The sequence below is a fragment of the Rhipicephalus microplus genome, unplaced genomic scaffold (assembly GCF_043290135.1).
Source record: "Rhipicephalus microplus isolate Deutch F79 unplaced genomic scaffold, USDA_Rmic scaffold_441, whole genome shotgun sequence".
Classification (NCBI taxonomy): domain Eukaryota; kingdom Metazoa; phylum Arthropoda; class Arachnida; order Ixodida; family Ixodidae; genus Rhipicephalus; species Rhipicephalus microplus.
Window position 1 is genome coordinate 65001 of NW_027465005.1, and position 12500 is coordinate 77500.

The following is a 12500-nucleotide window of genomic DNA, read 5'->3' on the forward strand; positions in this document are numbered from 1 at the left end:
TTTTTACCGTGGCGTCGCGGTTCACCACGGCAGGCGGGTCGGTCTCCTCCGCATAAAAAGGGGGACCCCCGCTTTTTGTTCCACGAAATCGCACAAGCTTTTTTCGCATCCACGGTTTGCCACCGCACACCAAAATGCCGATCCGGCTGCCTACTTTAGCCAACAGGTGGAGCCAGGCGCGCCGTACTTGCGCGGCACTTCCCACGTCCACCGAAGTCGGTGCCAAGGACCACTTTCGGCGCCGGAGCCGCGTACGAGCCTACTCGAGGCGGAAGAACGAAGCCAGCAAGGGCCTGGCCGCAAGTGCGTTCAATTGTCGGGACGTCCAAGTCCCTCGTTCTTCCGTGCTTCCTCTTTCGGCAAGTCGTTGCGGCACCTTCCCAAAGCGCGCAGACCCGCTAATCGCGACGAGCGCGACGTGGCCGTGCCGCCTTTCCCTCGGCAGCAAGCAAAACGCCTGGCAACGTCGACGCTCCCCTAACCGCGATCTCGCACCGTGTTTCGTGTGGCGAATTCAAAAGCCGGCCGGCGCTGCTGCAACCATTACGGTCGGTACGCATACGCCGCGGAGGGCGGGACGGTCATCGGAGCGTGCGGTTCCTCCATCGAGTACTGCGCACCTCGGCCGTCGCATCGCCGTGCCATGACCGGCCGCGCGTCAACGCGAACCGGTGCCAGCGAGATCCCTCGCCTGCAAGAACCGACCGGCAGCCTCCGTCACCCGAGGACGCGGAGGCGCTTGCCGCGGACGGCGGGACGGTATGCACTGGTGCACAGCGGACCCGTCACATCGCCAGTTCCTTGACCGACCGCCGACGCTTGTGCCGTTCCTCTCGTACTTGGCAGTCGCCGCGCGATTGTCGGGTCTCGTTCTTGCACGCTCGAACGGTCGGGAGGGCACTCGGCTGGCGTTTCGGGAACGCGCAGCCTCGCCTTCTACCGACGTAACCACGACTCGCCGTTCGCGCTCCGCCGCTCCTGTTTACAGTACTAGGCGGTCCCGCAGCGGTCGGGTCGCGCATTTCGAGCGCTTCGAGCCACGGTGCAGTGGCGGGTCGAAAGCCGACCTATGAGTGCGTTGCGCCGTTTGTACCCGCGTCCGCCACCTGGCCGACCGTCCAAGGTCGCGGTGTTGGCGTCCGCTGGGCGCAACAATTTGTCACGGGGTGCCGCTCCACATTCAGGCAGCCCCGTGGGGAAAAGCCGACCCCGCGTCCAAACGGGGTCAGCGGCAGAAAGTGTCGGGCGCAGACGCAGCTGAGGCGCTCACCCTTCACAATCCGTTAATGATCCTTCCGCAGGTTCACCTACGGAAACCTTGTTACGACTTTTACTTCCTCTAAATGATCAAGTTTGGTCATCTTTCCAACAGACCGGCGCAACCGAAAGGCCGCGCCGGACATCGGTCCGAAGACCTCACTAAATCATTCAATCGGTAGTAGCGACGGGCGGTGTGTACAAAGGGCAGGGACGTAATCAACGCGAGCTTATGACTCGCGCTTACTGGGAATTCCTCGTTCAAGGGGAACAATTGCAAGCCCCTATCCCAATCACGAAAGAAGTTCCACGGGTTACCCAGTCTTTTCAGACAGGGATAAAGACACGCTGCTTCCTTCAGTGTAGCGCGCGTGCGGCCCCGGACATCTAAGGGCATCACAGACCTGTTATTGCTCTGTTTCGTGCGGCTAGGAGCCGCTTGTCCCTCTAAGAAGGTTGTAAGGTGCTGGGAACCCCGCACCTATTTAATAGGCTAGAGTCTCGTTCGTTATCGGAATTAACCAGACAAATCGCTCCACCAACTAAGAACGGCCATGCACCACCATCCACCGAATCAAGAAAGAGCTCTCAATCTGTCAATCCTCCCAGTGTCCGGGCCGGGTAAGTTTTCCCGTGTTGAGTCAAATTAAGCCGCAGGCTCCACTCCTGGTGGTGCCCTTCCGTCAATTCCTTTAAGTTTCAGCTTTGCAACCATACTTCCCCCGGAACCCAAATACTTTGGTTTCCCGGAAGCTGCCCGCCGAGTCATTTGAGTAACTCAGGCGGATCGCTGGTTGGCATCGTTTATGGTCAGAACTAGGGCGGTATCTGATCGCCTTCGAACCTCTGACTTTCGTTCTTGATCAATGAAAACATTCTTGGCAAATGCTTTCGCAGTAGTTCGTCTTGCGACGGTCCAAGAATTTCACCTCTAGCGCCGCAATACGAATGCCCCCGTCCGTCCCTCTTAATCATTACCTCGTATTCCAAAAACCAACAGAACAGAAACGAGGTCTTGTTCTATTATTCCATGCAAGTTTATTCAGGCGACTCGCCTGCGTTGAGCACTCTAATTTTTTCAAAGTAAAAGCACCGGCCATCTCGAGGCACACAATGAAGTGCACCAAGAAAGAACCGGCATGATGTTCAGTCCGAGCCGTCGCATCGGGTAGATGCACTACTCGTCTGGAACTGAGATCCAACTACGAGCTTTTTAACCGCAGCAGCTTTAGTATACGCTATTGGAGCTGGAATTACCGCGGCTGCTGGCACCAGACTTGCCCTCCAATTGATCCTCGTTAAAGGATTTAGAGTGTACTCATTTCAATTACGGGGCCTCAAAAGAGTCCCGTATTGTTATTTTTCGTCACTACCTCCCCGTGCCGGGAGTGGGTAATTTGCGCGCCTGCTGCCTTCCTTGGATGTGGTAGCCGTTTCTCAGGCTCCCTCTCCGGAATCGAACCCTGATTCTCCGTTACCCGTAACAACCATGGTAAGCAAGTAACCTACCATCGAAAGTTGATAAGGCAGACACTTGAAAGAAACGTCGCCGGCTCGTGGCCATGCGATCAGCACAAAGTTATCCAGAGTCACCACACAATACGGGCCGAAACCCGATCGATCTTGGTCTAATAAAAGCACCCGTTACCCAAAGGGCTCCAGGCTCACTGCATGTATTAGCTCTAGAATTGCCACAGTTATCCAAGTAGGAAGAAACGATCTAAGGAACCATAACTGATTTAATGAGCCATTCGCGGTTTCGCCTTATTTCGGCATGTACTTAGACATGCATGGCTTAATCTTTGAGACAAGCATATGATTACTGGCAGGATCAACCAGGTAATCGTTCGACTGCGCGTCCGTCCTCGCCTTCGGCGGGCCGGACGCAGTCTGTGTGCGGCGGAGGCCACCTTCAGGCGCCCCAACACGCTTATTTTGCACTCCGAGATGACGGCGTTCGAGCTCGCTACGGCACAACCTTCCCGAAAGACGAGTGGGAGCCGTGCGGCAAGAAGCACGTTCATGCTCGCTCTTTTTCGTTGCATCGACTCGGTCGCGCCGTGCGGGTTGCCCAAGCCCGCTGCACTGTCGGTGGACCGGCCGGAACTAGCAACGGAGCCGAGACTGCAAAGCCGCCAGACGACGGGTCACGCCCGCGTCTTCGGCGCTTTCGCATCTGAATCGCCCGAGGACGACACGGAACACACCTCGATATCGTGGTAAAACGGCACCGTCCGACAACCAGCCCCTAACGCATCAAGCGGATGAGGCTGCAGACGACTGCCGTGGATTCCCCTGGAGCAGACCCGAGGACACGCTTGACGAGGCCGAAGCCCGCCGCATATCAGACACCCGGTCGCTTTCGCGTACGCCGCTCACGAGAACCCCCACATAATAGCAGCGATAAGTACCCAGACCTCCTTGGGCACTAATACGAGCGTACTCGAGAAAATTTCACCGCGGGTGTGCCCCGAAACGTGTGGCACGTTGAGCGTGCCACAAGTCTACGTCGCTCTCAAACCCGCCGAGGTCGTAGAATTTGCGACCCTACTCACGAAATTCCCACCGAGGATACGGCCGCAAACGTACCGCACCTTGGGTAGGCCACGAGTTTGTGCAACACTACGCTGACGGCACAGCACCGAGGTCGTGCGCGCACGCACGGGAAAATTCCGCCGCGGTTTCTGCCGAAAACGTGAGGCACCACGACTCTCCGCAAGTTCGCGTCGACTGCGAAAGACCGAAGTCGTGAACGACGTGTCCGCTACTCGCCGCCGACACGCTGGACACCAAACGTACAACGACTCGACGGCGTCGTAGAGGCCCACGACGCGGTTTTCCTTAACGACGTCTCGGCGTGGCACCGACAGGTTAGAACGGCCGACCAACGTTCCCTGTCCGCCGTTCGGCTCAGTCGAAGGGCTCGGCGACTTCGGCAACGCTGCGAAGCCGCACGGTGACGCACGCCATGTCCCCATTTTTTTTTTTTTTCTTTCTGCGTCTGCCGGGGTGCCCCTATAATAGCAGCGATAAGCACCCAGACCGCCGTGGGTCGCTCGCCCCGGCTGACGTGGTTTTTCGTACTCCTGCGGCGGTCGCCGTCAAGCACGTCCAAATACGCTACTTTCGTGGGCGCATTCACGCTCTTTCGCTTCGCCGGAGTGCCAGCACTCACTCTGCCAAAAACGGCGAACATCCGAGCGGCGGTTCCCACTTTTGCGTCGGCGTCGCAAACCCCGCCCCGGCAGACGAGGTTTGCCGTACTCGTGCGACGGTGGCCGGCGGGCACGTCGAAAGACGCCGATATCGTGCGCGAATTGGCGCACCTTGGCTTCACCGGAGTGCCGCCACTGACTCCTCCAAAAACGGCGAAGATCCGAGCGGCGCTTCCCACTTTCGCATCGGCGTCCCGAACTCCGCCCCGGCTGACGCGGTTTACCGTACTCGTGCGACGGTCGCCGGCGAGCACGTGGAAAGACGCCGATATCGTGCCCGAATCGGCTCCGTTCGGCTTCGCCGGAGTGCCAGCACTGGCTCGGCGAAAGACGACGAACATCCGAGCGACGGTTCTCACTATTGCGTACGCGTCGCAAACCCCGCCCCGGCAGACGCACTTTGCCGTACTCGTGCGACGGTCGCCGGCGAGCACGTAGAAAGACGCCGATATCGTGCCGGAATCGGCCCCGTTTGGCTTCGCCGGAGTGCCAGCACTCACTCGGCCACAAACGGCGAACATCCGAGCGGCGGTTCCCACTTAGCCGTCGGCGTCCCGAACTCCGCCCCGGCAGACGCGGTTGCCGAGCTCGTGCGACTAGCGACCGCGAAGCCGTCTCGCGACGCCGCTTTCGTGCGCGGCTCCCACTGCGACCTGGGTCACCCGAGGTCGACGAGCAAGAAAGAATGTCGAAAAAAAATTTTTTTTTTTTTGCGTCTGCCGGGGTGCCCCTATAATAGCAGCGATAAGCACCCAGACCGCCATGGGTCGCTCGCCCCGGCTGACGTGGTTTTTCGTTTTCCTGCGGTGGTCGTCGTCAAGCACGTCCAAACACGCCACTTTCGTGGGCGCATTCGCGCTCTTTCGCTTCGCCGGAGTGCCAGCACTCACTCTGCCAAAAACGGCGAACATCCTAGTGGCGGTTCCCACTTTTGCGTCGGCGTCGCCAACCCCGCCCCGGCATACGCGGTTTGCCGTACTCGTGCGGCGGTGGCCGGCGGGCACGTCGAAAGACACCGATATCGTGCGCGAGTCGATGCTTCTTGGTCTCGCAGGAGGGCCGCCACTCACTCCTGCAAAAACGGCGAAGATCCGAGCGGCGCTTCCCACTTTTTCGTCGGCATCGCAAACCTCGCCCCGGCAGACGCGCTTTGCCGTACTCGTGCGACGGTCGCCGGCGAGCACGTCGAAATACGCCGATATCGTGCCCGAATCGGCCCCGTTTCGCTTCGCCGGAGTGCCAGCACTCACTCGGCCAAAAACGGCGAACATCCGAGCAGCGGTACCCACTTAGCCGTCGGCATCCCGAACTCCGCGCCGGCTGACGCGGTTGCCGAGCTCGTGCGACTAGCGACCGCGAACGCGTCTCGCGACGCCGCTTTCGTGCGCGGCTCCCATTGCGACCTGGGTTACCCGAGCTCGACCAGCAAAAAAGAAGGTCGAAAAAAAATTTTTTTTTTCTGCGTCTGCCGGGGTGCCCCTATAATAGCAGCGATAAGCACCCAGACCGCCGTGGGTCGCTCGCCCCGGCTGACGTGGTTTTTCGTACTCCTGCAGCGGTCGCCGTCAAGCACGTCCAAATACGCCACTTTCGTGGGCGCTTTCGCGCTCTTTCGCGTCGCCGGTGTGCCAGCACTCACTCTGCCAAAAACGGCGAACATCCTAGTGGCGGTTCCCACTTTTGCGTCGGCGTCGCCAACCCCGCCCCGGCATACGCGGTTTGCCGTACTCGTGCGGCGGTGGCCGGCGGGCACGTCGAAAGACACCGATATCGTGCGCGAGTCGATGCTTCTTGGTCTCGCAGGAGGGCCGCCACTCACTCCTGCAAAAACGGCGAAGATCCGAGCGGCGCTTCCCACTTTTTCGTCGGCATCGCAAACCTCGCCCCGGCAGACGCGCTTTGCCGTACTCGTGCGACGGTCGCCGGCGAGCACGTCGAAATACGCCGATATCGTGCCCGAATCGGCCCCGTTTCGCTTCGCCGGAGTGCCAGCACTCACTCGGCCAAAAACGGCGAACATCCGAGCAGCGGTACCCACTTAGCCGTCGGCATCCCGAACTCCGCGCCGGCTGACGCGGTTGCCGAGCTCGTGCGACTAGCGACCGCGAACGCGTCTCGCGACGCCGCTTTCGTGCGCGGCTCCCATTGCGACCTGGGTTACCCGAGCTCGACCAGCAAAAAAGAAGGTCGAAAAAAAAATTTTTTTTTTCTGCGTCTGCCGGGGTGCCCCTATAATAGCAGCGATAAGCACCCAGACCGCCGTGGGTCGCTCGCCCCGGCTGACGTGGTTTTTCGTACTCCTGCAGCGGTCGCCGTCAAGCACGTCCAAATACGCCACTTTCGTGGGCGCTTTCGCGCTCTTTCGCGTCGCCGGTGTGCCAGCACTCACTCTGCCAAAAACGGCCAACATCCGAGCGGCGGTTCCCACTTTTGCGTCGGCGTCGTAAACCCCGCCCCGGCAGACGCGGTTTTGCCCTACTCGTTCGACGGTCGCCGGCGAGCGCGTCGAAAGACGCCGATATCGTGCGCTAATTGGCGCTCCTTGGCTTCTCCGGAGTGCCGCCACTCACTCCTCCAAAAAACGGCGAAGATCCGAGCGGCGTTCTCCACTTTCGCATCGGCGTCCCGAACTCCGCCGGGCTGACGCGGTTTACCGTACTCGTGCGACGGTCGCCGCCGGGCACGTCGAAAGACGCCGATATCGTGCCGTAATCGGCCCCGTTTGGCTTCGCCCGAGTGCCAGCACTCACTCGGCCAAAAACGGCGAACATCCGAGCAGCGTTTCCCACTTTCGCATCGGCGTCCCGAAGCCCGCCCCGGCAGACGCGGTTTGCCCTACTCGAGCGACGGTCGCCGGCGATCACGTCGAAAGGCGCCGAATTCGTGCACGAATCGATGCTTCTTGGTCTCGCAGGAGGGCCGCCACTCACTCCTGCAAAAACGGCGAAGATCCGAGTTGCGCTTCCCACTTTTTCGTCGGCGTCCCGAACTACGCCCCGGCTGACGCGGTTTACCGTACTCGTGCGACGGTCGCCGGCGGGCACTTCAAAATACGCCGATTTCGTGGGCGCATTCACGCTGTTTCGCTTCCCCGGAGTGCCAACACTCACTCTGCCGAAAGCGGCGATCATCCGAGCGGCGGTTCCCACTTTTGCGTCGGCTTCGCAAACGGCGCCCCGGCAGACGCGCTCGTGCGACGTACTCGTGCGGACGGTCGCCGTGCGAGCACGTCGAAAGACGCCGATATCGTGCTCGAATCGACCCCGTTTCGCTTCGCCGGAGTGCTGCAGTCACGGCGCAGAAAACGGCGAACAAGTGTTTTTTTTTTTTTTTTCCTAGAATTTGTGTTATAGAAGGCACATTTGATATCGGACGATAATTTTCAACTTTATCACGCGCACCGATTTTCGTGTAGAGGTTTGCAAGTTTATGGGGAATTTCTCCACTTGGAATAATGCGATTTAGTAGTACTACGAGAACTTCATGGATGTACTCAAGGGTACGGGGCAAGTCAGTTACGTCAACACCTGCAGATTTTTTACACTTCAAACTGAAAATTGTTGGTTGTGAGTCCTCGTGTGATATTAAAGGCCGATTCGCTAACACATAGAACAAAGAAAGAAAGGAAGAAAAAACGCCCGCGCTCGCTCAAGAAACCTGGGTTCGCAACAAGTGGCAACAACAAGCAACCGAGCGAGTGCGCCAAAACCCGTGGCGGCCGAACAAACGCGAAGTCCCAACCGCGTCAGCCGGGGCGGCACGGGACAGGAAAAATCACTTCAGCCGGGGCGGCGGGGCACCGAATAAACCTCGTCACCTCGTCGCAGGATAAAAGAGGAAACAAAAAGTCTAAACAGCGTCTGCTGGAGCGAATGCGTAATAAAACAACAACAACAACAAAAAAAAAACACCCGCGCTCAAGAAGTCTGCAATCCTCACAAAAGGCGACTGTGACCGAGCAGCGTCAGCCGGGGCCGTGCGGAAACGGAAAAACCGCGACTACCGGGGCGTCGAGGCACCGAAAATCCTCTTCAGCCGCGGCGAAAAAAAAAAAAAAAGAAAGACGGAGGGGGGGGGGGAACCACGTCTGCCGGGGCGAAGGAAAAAAAAAACGCGTCTGCCGGGGCGAGCCCGGGTGCGGCACCACCGGGAAAACTGTGGCAAACAGACATGGCGATCGAGTGAGTGGGCCGCCAGCCAGGCTCAGCCAAAAAGTGCAAAGTCCGAACTGCGTCAGCCGGGGCGGCAAAAACCGCGTCAGCCGGGGCGGCGCAAAAAACCGCGTCTGCCGGGGCGGCACGAAACCGCGTCAGCCGGGGCGGGGCGAAAACTGCGTCAGCCGGGGCGAAAAGAAAAAAAAAACGCGTCTGCCGGGGCAAGCCCGGGTGCGGCACCACCGGGAAAACTGTGGCAAACAGACATGGCGATCGAGTGAGTGGGCCGCCAGCCAGGCACAGCCGAAAAGTGCAAAGTCCGAACCGTGTCAGCCGGGGCGACGCAAAAACCGCGTCAGCCGGGGCGGCGCGAAAACCGCGTCAGCCGGGGCGGCACGAAACCGCGTCAGCCGGGGCGGCGCGAAAACTGCGTCAGCCGGGGCGGCGCGAAAACCTCGTCAGCCGGGGCGAGCGAAAAGGGGGGGGGGGGGGGGAACCACGTCTGCCGGGGCGAAAGAAAAAAAAACGCGTCTGCCGGGGCGAGCCCGGGTGCGGCACCACCGGGAAGACTGTGGCAAACAGACATGGCGATCGAGTGAGTGGGCCGCCAGCCAGGCTCAGCCCAAAAAGTGCCAAGTCCGAACTGCGTCAGCCGGGGCGGCAAAAACCGCGTCAGCCGGGGCGGCGCGAAAACCGCGTCTGCCGGGGCGGCGCGAAAACTGCGTCAGCCGGGGCGAGCCCGGGTGCGGCACCACCGGGAAAACTGTGGCTAACAGACATGGCGATCGAGTGAGTGGGCCACCAGCCAGGCTCAGCCAAAAAGTGCCAAGTCCGAACTGCGTCAGCCGGGGCGGCAAAAACCGCGTCAGCCGGGGCGGCGCAAAAAAACCGCGTCTGCCGGGGCGGCACGAAACCGCGTCAGCCGGGGCGGCGCGAAAACTGCGTCAGCCGGGGCGAAAGAAAAAAAAAACGCGTCTGCCGGGGCGAGCCCGGGTGCGGCACCACCGGGAAAACTGTGGCAAACAGACATGGCGATCGAGTGAGTGGGCCGCCAGCCAGGCACAGCCGAAAAGTGCTAAGTCCGAACTGCGTCTGCCGGGGCGGCACGAAACCGCGTCAGCCGGGGCGGCGCGAAAACCGCGTCTGCCGGGGCGGCACGAAACCGCGTCAGCCGGGGCGGCGCGAAAACTGCGTCAGCCGGGGCGAGCCCGGGTGCGGCACCACCGGGAAAACTGTGGCAAACAGACATGGCGATCGAGTGAGTGGGCCGCCAGCCAGGCACAGCCGAAAAGTGCTAAGTCCGAACTGCGTCTGCCGGGGCGGCACGAAACCGCGTCAGCCGGGGCGGCGCGAAAACCGCGTCTGCCGGGGCGGCACGAAACCGCGTCAGCCGGGGCGGCGCGAAAACTGCGTCAGCCGGGGCGAGCCCGGGTGCGGCACCACCGGGAAAACTGTGGCAAACAGACATGGCGATCGAGTGAGTGGGCCGCCAGCCAGGCACAGCCGAAAAGTGCTAAGTCCGAACTGCGTCAGCCGGGGCGGCAAAAACCGCGTCAGCCGGGGCGGCGCAAAAAACCGCGTCTGCCGGGGCGGCACGAAACCGCGTCAGCCGGGGCGGCGCGAAAACTGCGTCAGCCGGGGCGAAAGAAAAAAAAAAAAACGCGTCTGCCGGGGCGAGCCCGGGTGCGGCACCACCGGGAAAACTGTGGCAAACAGACATGGCGATCGAGTGAGTGGGCCGCCAGCCAGGCACAGCCGAAAAGTGCTAAGTCCGAACTGCGTCTGCCGGGGCGGCACGAAACCGCGTCAGCCGGGGCGGCGCGAAAACCGCGTCTGCCGGGGCGGCACGAAACCGCGTCAGCCGGGGCGGCGCGAAAACTGCGTCAGCCGGGGCGAGCCCGGGTGCGGCACCACCGGGAAAACTGTGGCAAACAGACATGGCGATCGAGTGAGTGGGCCGCCAGCCAGGCACAGCCGAAAAGTGCTAAGTCCGAACTGCGTCTGCCGGGGCGGCACGAAACCGCGTCAGCCGGGGCGGCGCGAAAACCGCGTCTGCCGGGGCGGCACGAAACCGCGTCAGCCGGGGCGGCGCGAAAACTGCGTCAGCCGGGGCGAGCCCGGGTGCGGCACCACCGGGAAAACTGTGGCAAACAGACATGGCGATCGAGTGAGTGGGCCGCCAGCCAGGCACAGCCGAAAAGTGCAAAGTCCGAACCGTGTCAGCCGGGGCGACGCAAAAACCGCGTCAGCCGGGGCGGCGCGAAAACCGCGTCAGCCGGGGCGGCACGAAACCGCGTCAGCCGGGGCGGCGCGAAAACTGCGTCAGCCGGGGCGGCGCGAAAACCTCGTCAGCCGGGGCGAGCGAAAAGGGGGGGGGGGGGGGAACCACGTCTGCCGGGGCAAAAGAAAAAAAAAACGCGTCTGCCGGGGCGAGCCCGGGTGCGGCACCACCGGGAAGACTGTGGCAAACAGACATGGCGATCGAGTGAGTGGGCCGCCAGCCAGGCTCAGCCCAAAAAGTGCCAAGTCCGAACTGCGTCAGCCGGGGCGGCAAAAACCGCGTCAGCCGGGGCGGCGCGAAAACCGCGTCTGCCGGGGCGGCGCGAAAACTGCGTCAGCCGGGGCGAGCCCGGGTGCGGCACCACCGGGAAAACTGTGGCTAACAGACATGGCGATCGAGTGAGTGGGCCACCAGCCAGGCTCAGCCAAAAAGTGCCAAGTCCGAACTGCGTCAGCCGGGGCGGCAAAAACCGCGTCAGCCGGGGCGGCGCAAAAAAACCGCGTCTGCCGGGGCGGCACGAAACCGCGTCAGCCGGGGCGGCGCGAAAACTGCGTCAGCCGGGGCGAAAGAAAAAAAAAAACGCGTCTGCCGGGGCGAGCCCGGGTGCGGCACCACCGGGAAAACTGTGGCAAACAGACATGGCGATCGAGTGAGTGGGCCGCCAGCCAGGCACAGCCGAAAAGTGCTAAGTCCGAACTGCGTCTGCCGGGGCGGCACGAAACCGCGTCAGCCGGGGCGGCGCGAAAACCGCGTCTGCCGGGGCGGCACGAAACCGCGTCAGCCGGGGCGGCGCGAAAACTGCGTCAGCCGGGGCGAGCCCGGGTGCGGCACCACCGGGAAAACTGTGGCAAACAGACATGGCGATCGAGTGAGTGGGCCGCCAGCCAGGCACAGCCGAAAAGTGCTAAGTCCGAACTGCGTCTGCCGGGGCGGCACGAAACCGCGTCAGCCGGGGCGGCGCGAAAACCGCGTCTGCCGGGGCGGCACGAAACCGCGTCAGCCGGGGCGGCGCGAAAACTGCGTCAGCCGGGGCGAGCCCGGGTGCGGCACCACCGGGAAAACTGTGGCAAACAGACATGGCGATCGAGTGAGTGGGCCGCCAGCCAGGCACAGCCGAAAAGTGCTAAGTCCGAACTGCGTCAGCCGGGGCGGCAAAAACCGCGTCAGCCGGGGCGGCGCAAAAAACCGCGTCTGCCGGGGCGGCACGAAACCGCGTCAGCCGGGGCGGCGCGAAAACTGCGTCAGCCGGGGCGAAAGAAAAAAAAAACGCGTCTGCCGGGGCGAGCCCGGGTGCGGCACCACCGGGAAAACTGTGGCAAACAGACATGGCGATCGAGTGAGTGGGCCGCCAGCCAGGCACAGCCGAAAAGTGCTAAGTCCGAACTGCGTCTGCCGGGGCGGCACGAAACCGCGTCAGCCGGGGCGGCGCGAAAACCGCGTCTGCCGGGGCGGCACGAAACCGCGTCAGCCGGGGCGGCGCGAAAACTGCGTCAGCCGGGGCGAGCCCGGGTGCGGCACCACCGGGAAAACTGTGGCAAACAGACATGGCGATTGAGTGAGTGGGCCGCCAGCCAGGCACAGCCGAAAAGTGCT

General features: G+C 61.9%; 1 non-coding gene across 1 annotated transcript; it reads right to left on the reverse strand.

The window, feature by feature from the left end:
* Positions 1–1284: 1284 nt before the first annotated feature.
* On the reverse strand, positions 1285–3099 carry LOC142794498 (small subunit ribosomal RNA). The gene has a single exon (XR_012892393.1). It is a non-coding gene; the product is annotated as a small subunit ribosomal RNA (ribosomal RNA).
* Positions 3100–12500: the final 9401 nt, after the last annotated feature.